The sequence below is a fragment of the Palaemon carinicauda genome, chromosome 11, assembly GCF_036898095.1.
Source record: "Palaemon carinicauda isolate YSFRI2023 chromosome 11, ASM3689809v2, whole genome shotgun sequence".
NCBI classification, from domain to species: domain Eukaryota; kingdom Metazoa; phylum Arthropoda; class Malacostraca; order Decapoda; family Palaemonidae; genus Palaemon; species Palaemon carinicauda.
Window position 1 is genome coordinate 8,143,149 of NC_090735.1, and position 24,727 is coordinate 8,167,875.

The window sequence follows — 24,727 nt, forward strand, 5'->3', positions numbered from 1 at the left end:
AGCAACATCCTACTCATAGGTGGGCATATGCCTTACAAAAGGGACGGGGGCCTCATTACTATAGTAAATAACATTGAAATATGGTGATTATGTATGTCTCTATGGTCTCCAGTAGTGAGGTATAAATACCCTAAAAGTTTTAAGTAAACCCTAATTAAGTTAACTGGGTGATTTCTATTAAAAAAAAAAAAACTTTGATGGTTGATATCTCAAAAGATTTTCAGAGAAAAACTGAATGGTTTTTTTTTTTCGTTTTTACCAATGTTGTCCATTCATATATGAAAATATAGGAAATGTTATACTTTAGAAATTCATAAAAGGGTTTTAGAAAATTATAAAAGTTATACTATATTTGAAAAATGACAATCTTTAGCCTACTCATAAATATCCCCTTGTAATGTTTTATGTATAAATATATATATATATATATATATATATATATATATATATATATATATATATATATATATATATATATATATATATTACTTGTATAAAAGCTGAAAACCTCAAATCAATCAATCAATCTTGTATAAAAAATCAAAATAAATTTGGGAAAAAAAGTCATAAAAGTAGTCCATGGTATTTCCTCCATTTTATCACAAAACCAGCTGAGTTAAGTGTGTATTTAATGTATATTTTGGTTTATTTTTTATGTCATTGTATAAAAAAGAAAGATTACAATAAATAAGGATTTTATTAGAAAAAAATATTTCTACGTTCCAATAATCCTGCCAAATGTATTGTTCCGCATCCGAGTATGTCACAACACATTCTGATCTCCTGGCAGGAATACATGTGTATGATGCGTTGGAAATCCCGACATTTTCTGTAATGAAACGTCCCACATTTTTCCAAAAAGGTTAGTACCGTTAATTTGAATACAGAGTCAGTTATTTTGAAGTATTTTTAGTTATTTTCAACGAATGTATAGATATGTAGTTTGTAATGTTTGGTTGGCCTACTCCATTTTGAGTCTGCAGTCATAGGCCAAGACATTGTATCACTGGCACAACATCTTGGATCCAAATTCTAACTGCTACGCAAGTCTACTGTGCAATGAATATTAGTTTTAATAGACTATAGAACTTTGGGTAAAATTTTATTGTATTATAGGGTGGGATTTCGAACAGAACATATGTTTTCCTATAGTAAATAACGTGATTTAACAGAATTTGACCTTCGTTTACCGCAAACAAACAGATCAACCAATCCGAGTAACTTTAAGTTACCGAATTGGTTGCTGTTATTACGGATGAAATGAAGGTGAAAGCCCCCCCTTAAGGCCACAGTGATTTTCAGGACACCACCGAACCTAATACAACCACCTAACCTAGGGCCCTGTACCCCTACCTAGGCCTAGTCCCTGCTACCCCCCCCCCCCCTTACAACCACTACCTAACACATCCATCAAACCAAATCCAAAGTGATGGTACTGCTGTATACATCGTTATACTATCACCATTATAATATACTCTATAAATTAATGAAGCATACCTTAAACTGTTGGTTCATAAAGGTGTGCTGCTGCTTTGAGGAAAACGTGAAGCTGTTGGGAAGGTTCCTTGGCATGCAGGACAATTTTTATTTTGTAAAATTAAATTGTGTCTCTGGCACAAATGCACTAGTTTTTCAAAAAATTCATTGTAAGTTAGGAAACAGTCAGGACAAGAAGATGGAATTTCAACTTCTTGTGCAACATGAGATGACGTGCTTTCTATGGTCTCCATGTCTAAGAACGAAATGAAATGCCTGGGAAGATGATGTATTGTCGCGCTGTGATTGGCCAAACATGTATGACGTCATAGTGGACAGGCGCTGTGATTGGCCAAACGTGTAAGACTTCATAGTGGACTAGTTTGTCAGCGGATTATAGTGGTTACAGGGCTCTTTTAAGCAAATACAAGACACAGTCAACAATAACAACAGACTTAGAAAAAATCTGGGAGGAAGACATGAGTAGCGTGAGTTTGATCGTCGATATATAAAGAACTAGGCATTTGCGACAGATAATATTTTACAGAAATACTACAAAAGACTTTTTTTACTCGGGAAATATATTATTATAATAGATTTCCCTTAATGGATGAAACTGTAATAATACCCAATGGTTTATGTTAGAACCCAAATCCTGAAAGCTGTTAAGTATACCACAGACCTTAATCTTTCATCACAAACCCTAAACCTATCCCTAAACTAAATGAGCTAACCTAACAAACCCCCTTAACCTAATCTAGAAGGTTCCCGGTCACAGACCCTAGACCTACCCCTAAACTAAACCAGCTAACCTAATAAACCCCCCTAACCTAACCTAGAATGACCCTGGTCTCAGACCCTAGACCTACCTAAACCTACCCCTAATCTAAACCAGCTAACCTAACAAACCCCCCTAACCTAACCTAGAAGGACCCTGGTCACAGACCCTAGACCTACCCCTAAACTAAACTAGCTAACCTAACAAACCCCACTAACCTAACCTAGAAGGACCCCGAAATTATATTCAGTCACTTATGAACTAAAGCTTCTCCAGTCTACACTAGTAGAAGGAGATAAACTAAGGCCTTTAATAACAAAATGGTGGTCCCAACACTTATGCAACCAATATTTAACAAATAAAATTAATTTCCACGGGGGAAGGTGGTACCCGTGAAGAAAGGTTCCCTTATAGTCACTAACACTATAATTATACATACTGTACGTCTTTTCCTCGTTTTAGGTATTTTTACTGATTTTGTACAGTACCATAAATGCCTATCCTCACGGAAAAGTAAAGGTGAATCACATTTAGCACACTTAACACTTATGGGTAATACTGAATGCTCTCTAAGAAACCTATTCGCAACCTCTGGAGTACCATTATAACTTCCATGAAATCGAGCGATCACCTCAAAATACGAATAGCGACATATATTGCACAGCTGCACCGGAGGATCCATGACAGTTGAGTAACGAGAGTGCTGAACGTATAGAGACCGGCAGGTTTCAAAATCGAAAACAAACGACAATCGGGTAATATTATCGGTTACACTATAAAAAGTACAAAAAGGGTACAGAACCTTACAAACCCACCTAACCTAACTTAGTAGTTGACAGGTTACAAACCTCAGGTATTCACTGAGAACGGTAAAATTAACCACGTTACAAATGGTACACATCGTTACCAACGGTACGATGACATTACTAGCGATAATAATGCTAGATATTTCCATATGTATTTTAAATAATTTTTCCATACACAATATATAAAAGTACAAAAAAGGTACAGAACCCAACAAACCCACCTAACCTAACCTAGGAGTTCCCAGGTCATAAAACTCATGTATTACGAATGTTAAAATGAGTAACGTTTCAAAGGCATTGCTAATGGTAGCAATGTTACGGTAATATTATCATGTGTATTTTAATGAATTGTTCCATATACACTTTACACAATATATAAAAAGGGTACAGAACCTAACCTAACCTAGAAGTTAACAGGTAACAAAACATATAATGACTAATGGAATGACTTACCTTGGTGAAGGGGACGTCGAAACTTGCGGGTCACGGGAGGGTGAGACTCCTATGACTGGGATGTGGATGGGTGTGGGACATCGGGGTCTAGGGGGTCCATTGGCTTTTGCTGTATCGGAGGGTAGAGGCGACTGGCAGTAATGAAGAAGTGGTGCAATAATGTATGTTCTGGGTAGTAGTGGGTAAATAAGAACCTGGAAAAATATTGCTTGAAATATTCAGTCTTCATTCCAGGTCTTTGTACCCACTCCTTCACTTCTCTCCATAGTCGTTCTATATTTTGTGTATGGATGGTTGGGTCTTGGGGGTCAACGAAATGTTCAGAATGATTAATAGTTTTATGTTCGTAATCAATTTCCAAAAGAGAGTTGTAGGCAGACCACTAAACACAAATAACACTACCAGGTTTGATATATTTCTTAATTAGGGGAATTAGAGTTGCAGAATCACGTTTATTAGAAAGGGGAGGAACTAAAGGGATGATGAAAAATTTCTTTGATTCACATTCAATACCCCCCAAAGACCCATATGGCACTTAACGGTCTACCACGGTTGTATTTAGCTTTTCCAAAATGTGATTCGTCTATTTCAACTATTACTCCATCACCACCAATTGCCTCTTGATTATCGAAGAAGTATTCGGTAACCTCGGAACAGAAACTTCTCCAATCGACACTAGTTTTGGAGGATATGTCGATACCCTCCATGAGAGTATCATGGTCCCAATGTTTATGTAAAAAGTGGTTTGCAAATATTACCATCATCCATGGGGCAGTCGACTTTTTCCCAAAAATGTACCTTCATAAGAAGTAACGGTATAACCACAACTACATTTTTTTGGTTTTGGGTATCTTGGTTTCGGTATTACAATAAAACACATGAATGTCTTTCCTGTAAGATAGGAGAGAACGGCAGTGTAAACGTTGAGGAATTACATTGTGTGCTTTAACCCTGGATAGGTACGGTGGGTCGTACGCGACCCCGAGCGTCAAAAAAAAAAAGAGGTTTTTTCACGTGACTCACCCCCGTGACTGAATTTGTGGGTGATCGACCTGCAGGAGGTGTCTCCTCTACACGCTCTAGTAGTGTCCAGATGTGCATTGCTGTAGCTGTACTCCTTCCCCGATTTCTGAGACGCGTCGGGGTCGAGCGCGACCGAGTTTACCCTTCTAAGGTAATTTGCATAATTATCAAAGTTATTACGTATTATGAAATTGTCGTAGAATGGTGCAACTTGTATAGGTTATCAGTTGTGGAAAGTCTTGGTGGATTGTTTGGCTACCATGTGCATGATTTTTTTTTTAGTTAAAATGTCGTTCATCACCACGAGGACCATTTTACCGCGAGTGCCCCTTTTTCATTTTTTTTTTTCATTTTTTTGCCAAGTAATTTTTCCGTAAGATATTGCCGAATATTGTCGTAAAACTTGCTTGTTTAGTGTTGGAAAGTGTGTTTAGATGATCTGGCTACCCATGCGTGACTTTGTTTTTGTCAGATACGACGTAGTTATTGGTATATTGTGTATTTAACTGCGGTTGCCAATTTCTGTTTTTTTTCAATATTTGTAAAAAATTTTACGTAGTAAGGAATTGCCGTATATTATTCATTTTTTTTTTTCATGTTAATGTGTTAGAAAGTGTGCCTTGATGGTTGGGCTAACACGTGCATGTCTTTTTTTTTTATCTGAGATGCCGTATATTAGAATGTTGGGCATTTTACCGCGAGTGCCCCTTTTTCATTTTTTTTCATTTTTTTACCAAGTCATTTTTCCGTAAGATATTGCCAAATAGTGTCGTAAAACTTTTGCTTTTTTAGTGTTGGAAAGTGTGTCTAGATGATCTGGCTACCCATGCGTGACTTTGTTTTTGTCAGATACGACGTAGTTATTGGTATATTGGGTATTTAAGTGCGGTTGCCAATTTCTGTTTTTTTTTTCAATATTTGTAAAAATTTACTACGTAGTAAGGAATTGCCGTATATTATTGATTTTTTTTTCATGTTTATGTGATAGAAAGTGTGCCTTGATGGTTGGGCTAACACGTGCATGTCTTTTTTTTTATCTGAGATGCCGTATATTAGAATGTTGGGCATTTTTCCGCGAGTGCCCCTTTTTATTTGTTTTGCATTTTTTTGCTTAGTCATGTTACCGTAAGGAATTGGCAAGTAGTGTCGCAAAACTTATTTGTTCCGTAACCGAAATACAAACCACGCTATTTACAAAGGGTTATTACTTTTAGCGTAGCTGAAATGGCGAGCCATTAGAATTTAACGAGGGTGTATTACCCCCGCGCTAGTTAGCGGGGGGGTAGGGGAGTGGTAGCTAGCTACCCCTCCTCCCCCTCACACACAGGTGAATACTCACTTTCACTTTTGGCTCGGACTGTGACAGACGTCTCTGTCTTGGTCCTCGCTTGGCAGCCATTGTCTGTTTTGTCTTTACTTAATCGCTTACTTTTCTTTTACTCAATATATATGTAAACATGTTTTCATGTTTGTATATATATTTGAGTATAGAAATAAGTAAGTTTCCTTTTCAGATGTGTGTGTGTAGTGTACGATATCTACGTGGAGGCCTCGGCAGTTAGGCCACCACGGCCTAATTTTATGGGTTGCGATCGAGTTTGACTTCGGTCTTTCTCTCTCTCTCTCTCTTGAGGTCGTTCACCCTTTTACTATGTTTTACTACGCCCTTGTAGCTTCCTTCCCGTGTGGGTGGGGTTGCTACGCCGTACATTTTGTCTCAATTAGTTTATGAATCTAATTGTAGTTGTTAATTTTTCAGCTTGTAGAACGATTCCTTTCGGGGTTTTCGTTTTTTCTTTAGTGTTCATTCATTTTTAAATTACATAATTACATAGTTACATAATTATAATTGTTATAATTCTGTTTTGGTTACAGCTCTCCTTCCGCGAGTGTAAGTGGTTGTGAGGGCACGTGCCTGTTGTGTAATTCTTGTTCCTTTTCCTCGGGATTCCTCTTCGGAGCCTTCCCGGGGGAATGAATGTGTACTAATATTATTTGTTTTATTTTTTTACAGTTACCGATCTAGTTCGTTTCTGTAATATAGCAACGGTGTGAGCTGTCTGGTTGAGTCCTGGGGATTCGGCTGTTGCTGCCTCCCCCCTTGTATTGTCGTCAGGGGCGTGTCTCCTTCTACTGGTAGTACTCCCGTGTCGACGGACAGCTCTCCAGTTCATTTTAGAACAGTCAGGAGGCTTGCCTCCTTGGGCGGATAACTTTCCTTCCGAGGGAAGTTTTTTCCTGTCCAGGCTTGAGCTTTTCCTCTTTTGGGGGGTTCTTCTCTTGCCTTTTTTTCGTGCGACTATGCTCTTGGTGCTGAGCGGTCGCACCTGCAGTTTCGCTCAAGGGGCTGGGCAACTGCAGGAGCTCCTCTTCGGAGGATTGCCCTTTTTTTAGGTCACTGGCTGACCAGTCTCTTCCACGAAGTGTTTCTCTTTCGTTCGCGAGAGAGTACACTCATAGAGACTCCTCTTCGGAGGTTTCTTCTGTTGCTGTTGCTGTTGGCCTCCCTCGCCGTAAGGCCCTCCGTCCGCCTCGTCGTAAGGGCCTCTCATCTCCCTATAAGGGTGCTTGAGGCGCCTTTTTTGAATCTCCGTTTGCAGCCTACAACTTCTTTTTCTCGATCTTCCGTCTTGGTGCAGATGGACAGCAGTCTAATCTCGTCTTCCGACGGGCAACGGTCTTCCCGACGGACAACGGTCTTCCCGACGGACAGCGGTCTTCCGACGGACATCAGTCTCCCGGCGGACAACGATCCCTTCGGGGCAAAGGGTTGCCCCCACGGGGGTTCTTCCCTTGCGTGTCAGGGTTTCCCTGCGCGCCCTTCTGTTCGTCAGCGCTCTCCTGTTCGTCAGCGCTTTCAAGATGATCTTCCCTGCGGTTCCTGTTACGTGCCCTGTGCGCCCACGTTCGCCCTCGCGATCTAGAACTTCGGTTCAGGTCGGGGTCAAGGACTCTTCTTCTTTGCGCAGGCTTCCACGCGTAGCCTTCTGCTCGTCAGCGATCATCAGCTCGTCAGCGATCATCAGCTCGCCAGCGATCGTCAGCTCGTCAGCGATCATCAGCTCGCCAGCGATCTCCGGATCGCCCACGTGTGTTACAGCTGGCACGCCAACGTTCTCCAACACTTCTGAAGGAACATGGTTCGCCAGCTACTAGCTCAACTGCGGATGCTGATCGCCATCGCGCGACCCTCAACTGCAGATGCTGATCGCCATCGCGCGACCCTCAACTGCGGATGCTGATCGCCATCGCGCGACCCTCAACTGCAGATGCTGATCGCCATCGCGCGACCCTCAACTGCAGATGCTGATCGCCATCGCGCGACCCTCAACTGCGGATGCTGATCGCCATCGCGCGACCCTCAACTGCAGATGCTGATCGCCATCGCGCGACCCTCAACTGCGGATGCTGATCGCCATCGCGCTGCAGATGCTGATCGCCATCGCGCGACCCTCAACTGCGGATGCTGATCGCCATCGCGCGACCCTGAACGATTGCCCGCTTACGCATGCTGCTCCTCATCGCACAACCCTGAACGATCGCCCTCTTGCGGATGCTGATCACCATCGCACCCTTTCACGCGATCATTCACCTGCGCATGCTGCTCGCCATCGCACAACCCTGAACGATTGCCTGCTTACGCATGCTGCTCCTCATCGCACAACCCTGAACGATCGCCCTCTTGCGGATGCTGATCACCATCGCACCCTTTCACGCGATCATTCACCTGCGCATGCTGCTCGCCATCGCACAACCCTGAACGATTGCCCGCTTACGCATGCTGCTCCTCATCGCACAACCCTGAACGATCGCCCTCTTGCGGATGCTGATCACCATCGCACCCTTTCACGCGATCATTCACCTGCGCATGCTGCTCGCCATCGCACAACCCTGCACGATTGCCCGCTTACGCATGCTGCTCCTCATCGCACAACCCTGAACGCTCGCCCTCTTGCGGATGCTGATCACCATCGCACCCTATCACGCGATCTTTCACCTACACATGCTGCTCGCCATCGCTTACCGCCAGCGATCTTCTTCACCTACGCGGCAGCACGATCCCTCGCCGTCACGCCCATTCGCCTGCGCGCCCGCGCGATCGCTCGCCTGCGCGCCCGCGCGATCGCTCGCCCGCGCGATCGCTCGCCCGCGCGATCGCTCGCCCGCGCGCCCGCGCGATCGCTCGCCTGCGCGCCCTCGCGACCGCTCGCCTGCGCGCCCGCGCGACCACTCGCCTGTGCGCCCGCGCGACCATTCGCCTTTGCGCGACCGTTCGCCCTCGCGCGACCATAGTTCGCGGCGAATTCCACAGCCGGTGGTAGCAGCAGGGACGCGTGCTCCTAGGCGGCACTCGGGATCACCTCCATCCAAGCACAGGTTGGTAGTGCAGGACGAAGACAGGTCAGTACAGCATTCTTCCCACCTTCTTTCAGGCAGGAACCGTCGTGTCCTCTCCAAAGGATCGCCCGATCCCTTTCACCTTAGCGAGGATTTCGGACTCTGTGTCCTTGGAGCAGCAGACATGGTTTGATCCGCTGGCACGGGCGTTAATGAGGTTTATGAAACCAGCACTCACCGGCCAGGGTAACAAACCAGCGGCTGTCTCTCCTACGCTGAAGAGAAAGAGAGGAGTGGACTTCGTGGTGACTTCCCCCAGGGCGAAGTTGGTTCCCAAGAGGTCGGTCTCGAGGGTCCCCTCTCCTGCACGAGTACTCTCTCCTTCTCCCGCCCTGGAAGGATTTTTGGCGGGGGGGCTTTCCGTTGAAGATTTCTCCATCGGACAAGGGGTGACTGCTTACCTCTTCCTCTGGGAGCTTACCAGGTTCTTTCCCTCCTCGGTTACGGCCCGAGGTTTGGTTCAAGGAAGCTACAGGAAGATCAAGGGTACTTTCCTCCTCTCGAGCTCAGGCACCTTGGCCTTTCGTCGTTAAGTATCTACTTGCGGACAAGCTCGATGTTGTACCATCTGGACGCACTGACTGAAGGCTTCCTTCGGGTGTCTCATCTGTGGAGGTCAACGACCTCAGACACCCTTCCATCCTTGAGAAGAGTTTTGTCTTTGCCCAAGGACAGAGACTTAAACATCTGCTGTGCGGAGTAAATCGACTTCCGGTTTCACTCCTCCAAGGCGCTTTCTTCCAGACTCTGCAGGGCTCCAGCTCCCTTTTCTTTCAACCACGTCGGCCTAAGTTATCGGCTACGACAACTGGGACAAGGTGTCCAATTGCAGTTTCCTCCTGTCAGGAACAGATGGCACGGGAGACTCCCCCGGGGGGGCATAGTCCTAAAAGGAGTTCACGAACTCTAGGATTGCAGGTTTTTTCGCTGGGAGGATGCTTAAGGTTACTCATCCGAATGACAGCTTCCCGATGCCCATTCCCGCACAATCTCTGTGAGTAGCCAAGGATATCGCGCCTGCCGTCTCTGTCAGCGAATTCAGTGTCTCTGAACCTCTATGCCATAGCATCAGCAGAGTTGCCCGGTTGGGCAGAATGATCCATACCTTAGGCGAAGGTCTTCCTTAGGATCATCGACGGCTTCACCCCCGGCCCCCTCAGTCGATCCTTTCTTGTAAGGAAGGATCTGAGAGGGGATGTCCATAGTCGACCTCTCAGCCCTGATCAAGTTTGTCGAACAAACTTCGGCCAGCGTAGACCAGCAGAATCGATCAGACTGGTAACGAGGCGACAGGACTCCTTTAACCCTGGATCGGAAGGACGGGTACTTTCAGTTTCCATTCCATCCATCTTCCAGGGTGCTCGTCGAATTCAGCCTAAACTGCAAGTATTCCTGCTTACGATGCAGTGTGGCTATCCCGCCGTGGCATAGCAGGTTTGGTTCCCCAGAGAACTCTCCCTGCCTTCCTCTTGGCCGCTCAGGTGCAGACTTCCGCCTCCTCTGCTGTTTGGAGGGCTGGTCAACTCCGGTAGGCTCGGGTTTCGACCTTCTTCAGCGCCGGGAAAAGCTTCCGAATGCTGACCATGAGTGTGGGCTCATGGTATTTTGCTTGGAGCCTTCTCTTCCTCTGCCTCAACATCTGGAGTATCTGGCCATGATATTGAGTCAACCGCCTTACCACGTTGGAAACCCCGCTTCTCGTCCGTCCAGCGAGGTTAAGCAACGTTGGTACTTGGATGGGTGACCACCTGGGGACGCCAGATTCTGTTACCACATCCTCCGAGCCTTCCTTTCGGTTCACCGTGGCAAGACTGAGGAGAGTCGCAGTACCTGTTCTCAGTCAAGCAGAGTTTTCAGCCCTACCTTGGAACGTTTCCTAGTTCTTCTTTCCTCATTGACCCGTTTATAGTCCGAACGGTCGCCTCAGGATAAGTTCCATGTGGGGCGATCCAAGTTCCGGTGGCTTCAGGCAATGTTTAACCGGACTCCCTGGCCCTATGGGACCAGCGGAACTATTAAACCTGCAATGGGTGTTGACCTATGGAGCCTCTTGATGGTAGTGGATATTCTCGTCCTTTCCCCACATTCTTGATGCGGTTCTCGGACTCGTCAAAGGAAAGGGGGGGGGCATGTTCCGGTCCAGGCCTATGGTCAAGACCTGAAGGATACCTCTCCATCATTCAGGCAGGCTTAAGGGCCTTAGTCTGGCCCCTCTTCAGATCCTACCGCTCCTGCCAAGTCGCCCCGTTGCGTGTCGACTTCATGCTAACCAGCAGGGGACGCATTTTCACACCTTCACATCTTGCAGTAGAGATATCGGGATGATTGAGATTCTCTCAATTCCACCATCGGCTCTCTCATTCCAGGCAGGGGAATGTTTCTCTCAGACTATCCGAGCAGAGCCTCATAGAGAGAGTGTACCTAGGGGTCTTTGACCTTGGGTAACCAGCAAGTGCTGGTCTGGGGGACCTGATCGCGACAGCTTGGAACCTCAAGCTTCCGCTAGTTTTCCCCCCAGTCTCAGACCCCGAGACTCTGGCAAGATGCATTCCGGTGATGGTGGGACAACTTCGACGCCTGCGTCTTCCCTCCTTTTTGTCTGCGGACAATGGGTCTCAACAAAACCAGGTTGTCTGTCAACCTTTCAATGGGAGAGCTCCACTGGGACTATGTGCAGAACGGTTTCTGGACCCTCTGCTTCCCCTGACGGAACTCCCGGGAGAGCTTCTCCCACGGCGCAGACTACTCAAGCAACCACACTGCGACATCTCTCCCGAACCGGGGCGTCGCTTCGGCTTCATGCCTGGAGACACTACGCTTCCTCCTCTAGAAGAGACAACCCGCTACAGTCGCGGTACGGAGGTCGCGTCATCTGCGATAGTCATCCACAGGGGTCTCCCAGGCAAAGTGAAGAGTCTAAGGTGGTTGGTGCCGTGGGAGATATACCTCTTCCCGTGAGGCCTCTTCTCCAGCAATAACGGTCTTATTGCCTTTCGGCGGGAGGAAACTCCTTTCCGCTCTTGGCAATGAAGCCTGTCGCTCAGCCTTTCCCTGACCTTCAGGCTTAAAGGAATAACTTTTTCCTGCCCGCTGGATCTATCCTCGCTCATGCGAAGCTACGATCGTCCCTGCCCTAGTCGGAGGAAGACCTCCAACTTGGAGCATGGCTCGGACTTTTAGTCCTTTAAGAGATCTTCTCAAGACCCTTTTACGACAGGCCTCGGATTGTATTCCGCCCTGGGTCTTCTGCTCACTCTGGCCACGGCCAGTGTGTAAGCAATCTTCTTGGTCTCTTACTACTCCCCCCCTTTCTAAGGAAGAGGGGAAGGCAACATTCAGGCTCGCTCCTGAGTTGTTGGCTAGACTCAGAATCTGAGGGTCCCGACCCTTCGGTCCGATTCATTCAAGATTTTGAGTCTCCATTCTGTGTCTGATGTCCCAAGACCTTCTCTTTCTTGCCAGTACAGGAATCGAGAGGTTAGCGCTGGGAACAGCTGCAGTTTGGCCCCAGTTGCAGCCGATTTGGGAACACAAGGAGGACATGGGGGGAGAGTCACCAGTATACCTCTTCAGCCCGGACTCAAGGACATTCATCTCGACCTGTCTTCAGACCCTCCCCCGTCACGTCGCCCTACAGCACGATGTTGGATACATCGCAACGTCCCTCGCCTTCGAGTAATACTACTCTGTGACGCAGGTGCTACAAGCTGGAGTCTGGAAGCGTCTGATGACCTTCGCAGCCCGCTTCCTGCAGGGCGTGACCCACAGGAGTCTCGATACGTTTTCTATCGCTCTGTGGTGGCTACACAACAGCTGGTCTAACCTCAGGCTCCTTTTTGGACAGGTAGCAGAAGGTTGAGGGCATTGTTATCAGGTTTTAGTCTGCATGAACGAAAGAAGTATGTCTGGCCCTTACTTCTTTCTTCATCATCCCCTCTACAGGGAAGCAGCATCCTGGTCTCTGCATAGCTGACCTCGAACCTCTGCAGGTAAACCATGCTTCCTTGTGTTCCGAGTATTGAGTCAATACTGTCGCGTCCCCCATACCCTGACGAGGTGGTATTGGGAACGTCTTAACCCAGAGTTCCTTCTGGAACTCCAGGTCAACTGCCTAAGACGGGTCACACTTCTTCCTTCACACACAAGCTTACGTAGGCCACATGGTTCCTTGCGGTGCACGGAACTTGTGAGGTGCAGGGACTCCTTTTCTCGAGTGCGACTCACTCGGATTCTGAGTCCCCGGGTAAAGCCAAAGCCAGTATGGCTGGGGACTTTCCACCCTTCCTAAGGGATAAGTCACCCTTTGTAAATAGCGTGGTTTGTATTTCGGTTACGGAACAAATGACAAATTCGAAGATAATTTGTATTTTTCCTAACCATACAAACCTTAGCTATTTACACATATTTGCCCGCCAGCCCTGTCCCCCAAGACAAGTCCTACCTCTAAGTGAAAGTGAGTATTCACCTGTGTGTGAGGGGGAGGAGGGGTAGCTAGCTACCACTCCCCTACCCCCCCGCTAACTAGCGCGGGGGTAATACACCCTCGTTAAATTCTAATGGCTCGCCATTTCAGCTACGCTAAAAGTAATAACCCTTTGTAAATAGCTAAGGTTTGTATGGTTAGGAAAAATACAAATTATCTTCGAATTTGTCATATTTTTATAGTGTTGGAAAGTGTTTCTAGATGATCTGGCTACCCATGCCTATTTTTTTTTAGCCAGATATGGCGTATATATAAGTATGTGTTCGATTTTCCTGTGATCGCCATTTTTTCGTTTTTTCCCATTTCTTTCAAAATTACTACGTACTAAGGAACTATCACAGAGTAATGATTCATTTATATTTTTATTTGTCGGAAAATGTGCCTTGATGGTTTGCCTAGCACGTGGCTGAAATTTTTTTTTTCTGAAATGCCGTATATTAAAATGGCCATTTTTCCGGGAGTGCCCCTTTTTATTTGTTTTGCATTTTTTTGCTTAGTCATGTTACCGTAAGGAATTAGCAAGTAGTGTCGCAAAACTTATAATTCTATAGTGTTGGAAAGTGTTTTTAGATGATCTGGCTACCCATGCCTACCTCTTTTTTTAGCCAGATATGGCGTATATATAGGTATGTGTTCGATTTTCCTGTGATTGCCATTTTTTCATTTTTTCCCATTTCTTTCAAAATTACTACGTACTAAGGAACTATCACAGAGTAATGATTCATTTAGATGTTTATTTGTCGGAAAATGTGCCTTGATGGTTTGCCTAGCACGTGGCAGAATTTTTTTTTTTCTGAAAAGCCGTATATTAGAATGTTAGCCATTTTTCCGCGAGTGCCCCTTTTTATTTGTTTTGCATTTTTTTGCTTAGTCATGTTACCATAAGGAATTGGCAAGTAGTGTCGCAAAACTTATATTTTTATAGTGTTGGAAAGTGTTTCTAGATGATCTGGCTACCCATGCCTATCTTTTTTTTAGCCAGATATGGCGTATATATAGGTATGTGTTCGATTTTCCGGTGATTGCCATTTTTTCGTTTTTTCCCATTTCTTTCAAAATTACTACGTACTAAGGAACTATCACAGAGTAATGATTCCTCTAGATGTTTATTTGTCGGAAAATTTTGTTTACTTCTTTTTTGATTGAATATCATCAAAATTTTTTAGCTAAAATATTATATTGTTTCACATTTTTGTTTTTTTTTTCGATTTTATTTCCCTTCAAAAAATTTTTTTTGGGTCAGAATTTTAATTTTATAGTCGTAAAATAATCGACAATTATCCAGCAACCCACCATACAATTTTTATGCATATCCAATAATGATTAGATTAGTAAATAACACCTTGAAATTGACATACCCTTCCTACATTTCAAGTGGCAGATTAGGGAGTCTGAGTCAGTGTGGTTGGCGGCCATTTTGTGGACATATCCGAAGCGTAAGTTGCCCTATCTATATATATTCTTGTTCCCTATAGAATTTGTGATATTTTGGTATATTTTTACCTGCATAAATATCATATTATATATTAAATATATGTATTTTTTTTACGAAATTTCTAAGTACTCAAAAAATTACCTTTAGATATGGCCCCTGATATAAATGTAATTTACAAAATAATGAAGATTTTTTTACATATTTCTATTTTAGGATAACATATGTTTATTCCCTAAAAAAATTAGCCACTTCCTATTTCATTTGGGTACCCAAAAAAATTCATGAAATTTGGACAAATTTTTTTGGCCAAAAAAAGTTACCCTTTTTTCTCATTTCAGATCTTCACCTCCATGGGTCTGACTTCATCCAAAATACATCAAGATGTGTCCTAAACATTCAAGAATCAATTCCTAAAAGGATTTGTGTATATATGTATAAACTTTTTTTTATGAATTTTTATGTCAGGTCTTTTTTTTTTTTACCTAATTTTTTAAAATATTTATAATAAATAGTTTTTCTGCAGATGAGTAGTATTTATCTTTACAGTTGTTTTAAGCATTCATTGAAGTTTTTTTTGGCAAAAGAAAAAAAGAGGTTACTGCAAAAACTGATTTTTCAAGAATTTTTTTTGGCGTTGGGGTCGTTCGCGTTCGAGTATACCCTTAAAGGGGTGTCCGAGGAGCGTACCTATCCAGGGTTAAGGAAATTATCAACATTGGATGAAGAATCATAAAAATCACCATGGAATTTAGAAAATGCTTTTAGGTACGGAATACTGCATCCATTACAAGTTTCTATAACTTCCTCCATTGTAAAATACGTAAAAATAAATCTCACTTGAAATGACGGACACCTTACTAGGTCAAAGGTTTCCAGGGAAAAGGATTTGGTGGAAAAGGTATGAACAGACCACGAAGAGATAAAGGAAAAGGGGGTCGGGAAATATCAACTGACAACCCCCTTGCGTAAACTTTGAATACGTATCGGTTCGTGATTGATTAACGGAAAAACAGCGGAGTCTACAGGGTAAACATGAATGAACTGGATAGGGAAACTTGTCCAGAGCAGGTATTTATGTGAAACTGGGGAGTGACAAGGAAATAACAAAAGAAATAAACCCAATATAGGAAGATAAAATGGAATGTATGATAAATAATATTGAATGGGAATATAAAATGAGCTGATTTTATAAGGTACAGGATAATAAAACAAGTAATTCTTGGGTCAAAAGTAATCTGTATACGGGAGTATTACATAACTACTCAAGTAATAGACCTGAACAGAGCTGGTAGAGAGACGGAGAGTTACATTTCACGGTTAGAGAAGAAGAAATCCTATTGGTGGGGGAAAAGCTTCTGCGCAGGTGGCGGGGTTTTTGCGCAGAAGATCGAAAACTGGTATGCACATACGTACGTACGAGAGGGTGCTGATGTTAACATGGAATGCTAACATTTGATCTACATCAAACGTTGGCAGCACTGGTTACTGTATTTTTTCATGAGACATAACCTTTACAACAGCGCCTCCAAAGTTTATCCAGTTAAACTGTTTTGACTTTTCCTCTGATTATTATAAATCCAAGAAGGTAATGTATAGAGAAGAAAATGTTTGTTTTACGATTATACATAGTTTCCCCGGTATGTTTTCCCCACCCAAAACCCCGAGTTCCCACTGGGGGTCCCCCATTACCGTAGGATATAGTTACCGGTATATATATTTCTGAAACTATTCATTTGTGACGGGAACGAGTGTCATTTTTGAAGAGAGCGTAATTTTTTTATGAGAAAAAGTAGTTTTTTTTTTTACTAGGTTACATTGCCCTGTAATACACTACAATGATACCGAACTTTGAAACAATTTGTAGGCGCCTGGTTTAGAGGATTGTTTTATAATTAGAAATACATACATACATACATACATACATACATACATACGTACATATACCAAGGCACTTCCCCCAATTTGGGGGGTAGTCGACATCAACAAATGAAACAAAAACAAAAAGGGGACTTCTACTTTTTACATTCCTCCCAGCCCGACAAGGGACTCAACCGAGTTCAGCTGGTACTGCACTATTTTGTAATTTTGTCAATATTTGATACTTTAATTTCCAGTGGACATAGAATTTGCTTTTTACGTATTTTATGTATTACTAATGTGGGCCAGAGCATATTAACACAACCCTATCGATCGTCAGAAATTTGAACACCACTTGATTTCATCAGTCCATTGTTTACTATTAAGAGAATTGTTCCTGTTGTGGTATGGAAGGAATACTGGCCTTAAGGAAGCCACCTTCCTTCATCAGGTGGGAGCATCTGAATTTGTACGAACTGATATCATTGGATCCGGTCGAGTAGCTCTGACACCAAATGATGGCTACTGTCTTTGATCAGTTGCAGTTGATCAGTCCCACTAGGGACTGATCACCAGCACTGTTGATCAGGTGAAAGAGTTTTGCACTTATGCTCCCCATTCTTATCATGACAGAGAAAGGTCCTTGCTTTTAGAGAGCCGCTTGCCTCTGCTAGGAGGGTGTAATGGAGCTTACTTTACCATTGGTACCCTTAGAGGTTCATCAAGCAGAGAAAGATGCTGCTTTGGCAGCTATAGCTTTTACACAGGTTACTGATGAGCAAGCGGCACTGACCCGTCGCCATAAGTCTTGTATGGGTAAGAAAAACGCTTCCCTTTGAAGCCATTCACCACCTCAAGAAGGGAATAACAGAGCTAATCCTTTGACTGTTTCCCTTAGGTTTGATTAACCAATGCATGAGCCTAGTATTTCAAAGGCTATTGACATAGGGGTAGTAGGAAATTGTCCGAGTACCCTCTTCATTCAAGGGAAGTGGAACATCTCCGTCTTTTCAAGGGATACTCAGTGGGGTTCCGAATTGTAGTGATATATTGATCTGCTAGCTCTTTGATTAGGTTCCTAGAGAGACATAATTTAGTTGGATACTTTTCTCAGGGCTGTGCTTTACAGTGTCCCTTATTTGTAAAACTTTCAGTACTTCACAGCCGTAGACATCTCTTGTTCAGCTTCATTGAGAAATGCATCTATATCCGTGTGCGACCTTTAATGCCGGGGATCTTAGGTTAGACACCCAGCAATAATAGTTTTTGTACAAAGAAATTTTGGTTGCTAAGAATAGCGTCTAGATGATTATTTATTAGTATTGTTCATTTTTTCAATGTCCATAGGATTAATCAGATATTTTTGAAACTGCAAACTTCTGTTAATCAATCCATCAATACCAATTAATATGTAACTTTGGCTCTTGAAAGGTCCTTTTAGATAATTATGATAGCAAGAACACCATGTTCAATTCTGTTATACTGTATAATCATATAGAAGAATTGGCGAATTTTTAAAGATATTTTCACTTTTTTTTTTTCTTTCAGGTGAATCTTGAGCAATGAACTGTGGGAGACTTGAAATTGAAGGTTTATAATTTTGCTGCTCTTCAATGAGAGCATAAAATCTATGAAAACCAATTACTGGAGCTGCATTAGCTGACATTTTTAAAGGTGATGTTAATAAGGAGCATTGTTTGTTTGATATGAATGAAATTATAGAAAAAAACATGACTTAGATTTAGATAAAAAATGATCTGAGTAAATTAAATTTGGATTAATCACTTTACGGATTATGTTTATTATGCCTTGTCAATTGCATTAGGATAATTAAGTTTATGGATTGGATCAAGATTGAAATTAAATAATTTTATTCATAATTAGTTATTCAAGGCAGAATTTTATTGGTATTAGATTTCAGTAGGATTGTATTCATTTTGTACTTTATTGACAATTGTTAGTTGGGCTAATCCTAAGTTTTATACAGTAAAGGAAGATGAAGGTTTCAAGTGTTCATTAGAAGACACAGGTAGTTATGGATTACTAATGAATTAAGGTGGGATTTGATTACCAATAGATTAGGATAATGTTGGATTCCCAACGTATACTCCTACATAAATACAAACCCTCGTCCTTTAATAGAACTAGGTTGGATGTCGGCTAGCAATGAAAAGTAACTGCCACATAACCTAATAATGAAAAATCACTAGCACGTAGTCAAAAGTACATGCACGTTTTGATTAAGGCGAGAGACTCGGAGGAGGATATCTTCACAAGATTGACAGTTGCTGCAAGGACACAAAATTGTCCATGCCCTGTTCTAATGGTCATCTTCTCCCATATGCATTCTCCAGACCATGTTATTGAGTCGGTCCAAGTGTCCTTCTGACAGGATAGTACAAACAATTCAGCGGCACAGGGAATAAGTCACCCAAGGTTTGCACTGGTGCTAGGGAGTCAAGAAGTGAGCAACAACAGTGCACCGTCTCCTCGATGTGGAGAGGGGTCGATGGAGATTACAGATCCTATAACCCCCGAACAAGGAACCGCTCCAGCAGAGGCAAAGAACTTGGAGATGGAGTCGACCTTCATCAAAAAGTTATCTCTGATCATAAAGATGAACAACTTAGGTGAGGCTTTAAGGAACCCTGCGAAAGGAGGAAAGACCTCGATTGATTGGCCCTTTGGTGCTCTGCAATGGTAAAAATTTCTTTAGTCGGAACCTGCTGAAGAGGCAATCTAATAGGAAGCAGGTCGTACAGGATCCTACTCCTGACCTTTTTCCATCATTGGATATTTTATGTTCCTGAAGGATCGAGCCCTTTTCCCCTTCCAACCGGCATGGTGGAGAGACTGGGCACAATCTTTTCTTCTTCTTAGACTGCTGTTATGGAAGCCACCTCGATGGCCAGTCTCCAAGCAACATCCTGGCTGGACCATCAGTCCAGTATAGAATCATACAGTACAGTACTTTGCTTTTCAGAATTTATGTGACTAAGAAGAAAAGGAATTTTACAGACTTGGTCTTATCCAGAGCCAAAGGGGTTACTGTGTTAATGTTCTTTGAGTTAACATGCTAATATACACTTTAGTTCCTGTTAACAGCATTTTTGTAGATGATTATGCCCTTGACTAGTGTGTAATAGTGACAGTGATGTCATTCTAATTTAGGAATGTAACATGGAACTTCATTGCTCTCCGTCAATAGAAGAACTTCAAATCTGCTGCATCTTCATCTCTTAGCACCGAAAGCTGATCCTTGCATTAATCGAATTTGGTGCACACTGCCAGAAGAAAGAAAAAAAAAGAAGTCCCGGCTTTTTTTTTTTCATCTTTTCAGACAATTTGTCCTTCAAGACTGATCGATAGAAGTTACATATGGGTCAATCCTGTTGTTTCTTTCCCCATGGGAGTGTGCGTTTCCCAATCCTTCACCGAGGGTGAAAAGAAAAAAAAGCGTAATTTCATCTGTTAACAATGGGAATGCCATCCCACCTGTTTGCGATCACAGCCCTCTTCTTGATTGGATGCTCCTAGAGTACTCGAGTGCCATGGCATTTGATCATGCTCTTCTTCTTGAGTGCCATTGCATCTGATCACATGCTCCTTTCATCTCAGCTGTTCGTGATCGAGCCAATCTATGGTAGCGCCACCTCCCTTGCAAGTGATTGAGCACATCTAGTTGAACTCCATCTTATATGTTTTTTCCACCACAATCTTGTCTGCTCGCAATCAATTGTGTACCATCTTGCCTGCTCGCAGTCGATCATGCACCATCTAGCCTGCTCGCAATTGCACCACTTAACCTTCTCACAATTGTGCACACCTCACCTGCTCTCAAGCGAGCTATCCTATGGGAGAGCCACCTCACCTGCTTGCAAGAAAACTTTCCTATGGGAATACCACAGCCACCTCGCCTGCTTGCAAGAGAAGTTTCCTATGGGAAAACCACAGCCACGTTCCCTGCTAGCGAGAGTGCTCCCCTACTGTGGCATCACCTCGCCAGCTTGTGCTAATGCTCTCATTCATTGGACTTATAACTGGGTGTGCCTGTCTCTTACGCTCATTCATGTGACTTGGAGCATCCACATGCTTGTGTGCTCCACATATTTGCACATAAATACGCTTACCTTTTTACACACACTTCTGATCGAAAGCACTTCCTCAAGTGGCAAGCATTCATCCAATCTTGATGTCATGTCTCTTAATGGGAACACACTTATGTTCATACACTCCCTTCTAGAAAAGTACACTCATTTGTTGCCAAGTTGAATCTCTCTTATTGAAGAACTCAGGTTTTTTGTAGTTAAGAAAATTGCAAATATTTTGCAATAATCCTAATTGATAAATAAATTTTGTAAAGAAATCTGAGAAAGGTTTACTTCCTATTCACTAAGAGGAATACAGTAAAAGACTAAATCTTGAGCCCTTGATAATTTATTTAATAATTCTTAGGTTGTAAGAAAGATGGCTTAATCTTAGCTATTGTTTGTTACCTTAATAAGTTATTAGAGTATATAGCCTGGTTTAGATTCATACAAAGGAGTACTAAAACTTGGAGCTTGCAATTTGAAGTCATGTCGACTTGCTAAACAAGAGTTAATTTGTTAGTTGAAGTGAAAGGAAATCAGTAATCTGATTAGACAGTGATAGGTCGGTTAAGGGACAGAGGCAGGATACGGCAGCCAATGGAGGATTAAGGCAGGATAAAATGATTCATGGCTAAGGTTGGATTAACATTTGATTAATCATTGGTAAAAGATACATTGTTGTCCTGTTTATAAATATTAGAGACGTGATTCTGGTGAGATAAGGTTGCCGGTGTAATAGTGCTGAATAGGTTAGCCCATGGATGAAGTATACCCAGTAAGTCAAAAACAATGTTGAATAAACTCGTCAATGAACTAATCAAGATTAGGTTAGCAAGTCGGGGAGTGTGGTTCATTGATGATTAGTTAACCAGAAAATTCACTTGGATAAATTAATTGGTGTGATAGGACTGTTGGAATTAGCTTATGGAGGATCAATATGATATACAGTATAATTAAAATTTAGTATAACATTTAAATTACAAGTGATGCATTTGCATGTTAAATTTAGGAAGTTACATGTATTTTTTTCTGTTTTTATGAGTGAAAACAAAAAAGTAATTATTCATTTCCACAGGACTATACTATTGTATAAGTAATATTCCACTCATGAAACTGTTACTGTGTCAGTAAATCCTTTTTTTTTTTTTCTCTTGAATTTATGCATAGCTTTTTTATATACTGTTAATGTTTTATGAGTACTGTATTGTTTGACCAGGTATCCTCTGAGGTGAAGGGTTGAATGTTTTATTCAGGGAATTATGGTTTATTGAGTGTGTCTTGAATAAAATTGAAGAATGAAGGGAGCTCTTGTCAGTCTGGACTACCAGAGGCCAACCATTGGATTATTCTAGTGAAGTATTTCCTTTTAGAATTCAGGAAGTAATACTTTTCCACTTTACAAAATGTATATTTCATTGAAATGTTTGTTATTATAAGTGGCATGGACATGTCTAGTTTGTCATTATTTCCACTATTTTATATTTATTACATAAGAATATTTTTTATTTTTTATAATTTATCATGCAGAGTGTTTTACTAAAAGTATAGTCTTGATATTGAAATGCACAGTAGAATATTTTAAAAAGACATTATCTGTACAATTAAAATTTTATTTATTTTTCAGACCAGAATTACCATAAGAAAAGAAGAGAGATTATGACCACCTGCTGAAAAGAAATTTATATTATTTATATCCTCTTACTCAAAACAGGAAATTAACCTGCAAATATGCACATTGCTAATGACATCAAGATGATACAACAGCAAATCTGGGATTGACTACCGAAAAACAATCCAGGAAGTTTCAAAAGGAGTACAAAATCGTGTCAACTGAAGTGGCCACAATATCATCCAACGTTTCTGAGTTTTGAAAAACCCTTTTGAGAAATATCATTACAATAGTACAAATATCTTGGAATGCACTATTTACCTGAGTTATTGAGATTTTATGGAGTTTTGTTAACAATTGTCATTCCATTTATATCACGGTTCAATAATAATCACTAAATAATCACTAACTGAAGGTAAAGAAATGAGAAGTTGCAGTAAATAAGTTATATCAACTTTTTCAACAAAGATATACCCAGATTATTTCAAGTTTATCAAAGTGTCTTTTATTTCAGAAGGGCATAAATTTGATTATCAGAGCTCTTAAGTTTTACTGAGTTTAGTAGCAATTATTTTATTAGCTCTTAATCTTTATAAAAGTCAGTGCATATAAAACTATTTCTAGTTAGTGTTTAATTCTTAGCATCTTTTGGTAAAAGAAAATATTTACATGTGATGCTATTTTTCTATTAAATTTTAAACACCCAAAATTTAACTTGAAAATTAGGTTCAGATTTACATTTATGAGCTGCTTTGACTTTCTAATTTAAATTCAAATTGCAATTTCTTAATCATTATTTTGATATTAAACAAGCACAGTCATTCATTTAGTTATCTGCAAACTGTCATGGCTAATACGAACATACATAATGTTAATGGATTCCTATTATTTCTTAAAATAAATAGCTGTCATTTTTATAGGTAATACTAAATTGATATTGTCATATTGTAAATGTTTTTGTTGGAGGAGGAAATTTACCATAACAAATTAAGACCATCAAATGTAAATGAAGAATGACTTCCTTAGAAATTTGCTGCTCCTTTTCAATTTTCATTAACTAGCTGTTAAATCAAATGTCTATTTCCTCTTGACCTATTAACATGCTTCAAGGTCGTATAATTTTTTTTTGAAGTGTGTAAAGTACTGTAAACATGTTACTGAAGTGTGTGACTGAAGGGAAAATATTAATAATCTTTTAGCTATTGATTCAAATGCATTTCATAATCTGTATATAAAAGAAACATTATTTGTATGTGAATATAACCTCAACTATCTCTTAACTAGGAATGTAATTTCATCTTTGTCTATGTATACAATTTCATCTCTGGCTTTCGAGACTATCTTCCAATTATTAGCAACTCGTTAAATGTTGTTCTACCCGATGTGAAATCTATAGAGGGCCCATGTTCTCTTTAAAAGATCTTAGTAGATGTGCTTAAGGTAGTAGTTTGGGAAAAAGTTCTTTCTCCAATTAACCACAGCTTGTGAGTGCTAGTCAGTCCCTTTTTTCCTTGGGGGTTGAATAGCTTATATTCTAGCAATCAACATGTGTACATGTATTTGTATTTTTACCAGAGAAGTGCCAGCTGAACTCGGCTGAGTCCCTGGTTAGGCTGGAGGAACGTAGAGAGTAGAGGTCCCCTTTTTTGTTTTGTTTCTTGTTGATTTCGGCTACCCCCCAAAATTGGGGGAAGTGCCTTTGGTATATGTATGTATGTACCAGAGAAGTCTACAATTACTCCCAGATCTTTACTCGGACACCATATATAACTTTTACAACACTTCCAGAAGTCTAAAAATATTGCCAGATCCTTGCAAAGACTAACTGATGATTTTGGCTTATAAATTTCAGAATAGCTGCCATATTTCCTTCCCTCTTGCAATAATGACATTTTCTGCTTAATTGAAAATTTCATATAAATCCCCAACTCTAGAATCATTTTCCAAATATTTCTGTTAAAGGGAAAACCAAGTATGCTATGTAAATATTCCTCTTTTTATTTATTAAATGTGTTTGTATAATGAGCAAGCAATTATACCATTTATTTTTTTGTAACAAAGCAAGGAAAATCATAATAAGAATAATTTTGAATATTTCTGAAGGGATTCACTGTTTTTAAGGTTTTATAGGATTTCTAAGCATTAGATGGATAATATCTCTCTCTCTCTCTCTCTCTCTCTCTCTCTCTCTCTCTCTCTCTCTCTCTCTCTCTCTCTCTCTCTCTCTCTCTCTCTCTCATCCTGGAATTAAGGTTATATTCACAATAAAAAAAATTTAACTAGATAAGTTTAGATTGTTTGTAACATTTTCCAAGCAT

At 41.5% G+C, this 24,727-nt stretch overlaps 1 protein-coding gene and 1 long non-coding RNA gene across 2 annotated transcripts in view; one reads left to right on the forward strand and one right to left on the reverse strand.

Annotated features, from left to right (window-relative positions):
* The window catches only part of LOC137649955 (uncharacterized), a 361,156-nt gene that overhangs the window by 128,518 nt on the left and 207,911 nt on the right, over positions 1–24,727 (reverse strand). The window lies entirely within an intron of this gene.
* Positions 764–24,500, forward strand: LOC137649958 (uncharacterized). The gene is made up of 3 exons (XR_011045883.1): positions 764–862; positions 18,258–18,383; positions 22,425–24,500. It is a non-coding gene; the product is annotated as an uncharacterized lncRNA (long non-coding RNA).